Consider the following 2,088-nt stretch of genomic DNA (forward strand, 5'->3'; position numbering starts at 1 on the left):
GGGACCCAGAGTGTTTAGCCACATTCCACGACCCCTGAGAACCTGGGACGTCCTGTGTCAAGCCAGCCCCAGCCCTGCAGCCCACGCTGACCTCCCTTCCCTGAACTGGGTCACAGCCCCATGCATGATGCCTGGCCATCTTATGTGCAGGGATCTTACGGAGGGCAGAAAGATGCTGGGGGCAGAGGCCACACCTCCTCCTGCATCCCCACGCCTCCAGGTGCAAGGCCCTGCGCCCACACTTGGGCCTTACTCAGCCCTCTGTGGTTTGACATATGACATGAGGGTGTGGGTATGGAGGTTCCAGCACAGACGAAGATAGGGATGACTGGTGAACAGACGTGAGGGCAGCCATCAGACCACCTCCAGGCGCCATGGGGCCTGGGCTGGAGAGGAAGCGGCGGTTGAAATGAGGAACCTGCCAGGGCTTTCCAGACAGCAGGCAGGAGGAAGAGGCCCTGTGCAGAGGGAAGGAGAGGCCGGGACTGACACCATCCGTCTCAGGATGCAGGCCCCTGTTTGGCCAGGCCTGCAGCTACTCTCCCACTTGTGAGACAGTTGGCCAGGGTGAGGGGTGCAGGCTGGAGCTGCACACAGGAAGGAGCCAGCAGGTGCGGTGGGAAATCTCCCCACGTGCTGGCCCATTGCTTCTGGGGGGGATGGCAGGGAGGGAGGCACCCTTCCTTCTCCCCACCCAACCTGATGGGCAGGACATTACGCAATCCAAGTGCTCCCAGCAGATCCTGCGGCCCATCCCCTGCCTGCTAGAGAAACATCGGAAGAGACTCAGGCCAAAACCAGGAAAAGATCCTCAAGGGGATGTGAGAATGAGAAGCCCACAAGATGAAAGATGAAAACCCCTAGAGGAGGAAGCCCAGCCCAGGGGTGGGAGTAAGTCGCTTCCTGCAGGAACCCCTTTCAGGCAGCAAGGGTCTCCACTGGGCCCCTCACCCTGGCTGCTCCCAGACCTCCCAAGAATGCCCATTTCCTGGGAGCAGCACCCTTGGCCTCCCTGGAGTCTTGCTCTGGCCTCACAGCCACCCAGAGTGAGCAGGTCTGCTCCCCTTGTCAATGGTCAGGTCCTCCAGCTGCTCCCAGATACATCAGCTCTTCTCTTCCTACAGTTCAACAGCTCCCTCCTGCCTCTGCAGGAGACCTTCTTAAGACACACTTAAGGAAAAGGGGAGAGACAGGAAAAGCAAAAATAAAAAGTACCTTATTGTACTTTAAGATATTATCTCATTCATCCTCATAACATGCTCATTGCTATATCCCCAGCACCTCTCACAGTGCTAAGCACAGTAAGCATTTGTTTGAAAGTGAGTGGGCCGCCCAAAAGTGAAATTAAGGAAACAGTGCCATTTACAATAGCATCAAAAAGAATGAAATACTTAGAAATAAATTTAACAAAAGAAGCACAACAACTTATACCCTGAAAATTACGAAACTTTAAAAGAAGTGAAAGAGGATCTAGATAATTGGAAAAACATTCCACGTTTATGGATCAGGAGACTTAACAATGTTAAGACGGCACTACCCCCCACTTGACCTACAGATGCGGTGCAACCCCAGCTGACGTCTTTGTAGAAACTGGAAAGCTGATTCTAAAATTCAGATAGAATTGCAAGAGACCCACCATAGCCAAGATAATCCTGAAAAAGAAGAATAAAGTAGGAGGACTCACTCTTCCTGATTTATAAACTTACTACAAAACAACTGTAATCAAGACAGTGTGGTACTGGCACAAAGATAAACATACAAATCAATGGAATAGAATTGAGAGTCCAGAAATAAACCCATGCACCTATAGTCAACTGATTTTCGACGAGGGCGCCAAGACCATCCAAGCAGGGGAAATAGTTTTTTCAACAGATAGTGCCGGGACAACTGGATTTCCACACACAAAAGAATAAAGTTGGACCCTTGCCTCATACCATATATAAAAACTAAGTCGAAATGGATCAAAGACCTAATGTAAGAGTTAAAACTATGAAACTCTTAGGAGAAACATAGGGATAAGCCTTCATGACCTTGCATCTGGCAAAGAATTCTTACATATGACACCAAAAGCATGAGCAACAAAAGAAA

This window comes from Aethalodelphis obliquidens, unplaced genomic scaffold (genome assembly GCF_003676395.1).
Source record: "Aethalodelphis obliquidens isolate GAN/ISIS:26980383/991018 unplaced genomic scaffold, ASM367639v1 scaffold19, whole genome shotgun sequence".
Lineage (NCBI taxonomy): Eukaryota > Metazoa > Chordata > Mammalia > Artiodactyla > Delphinidae > Aethalodelphis > Aethalodelphis obliquidens.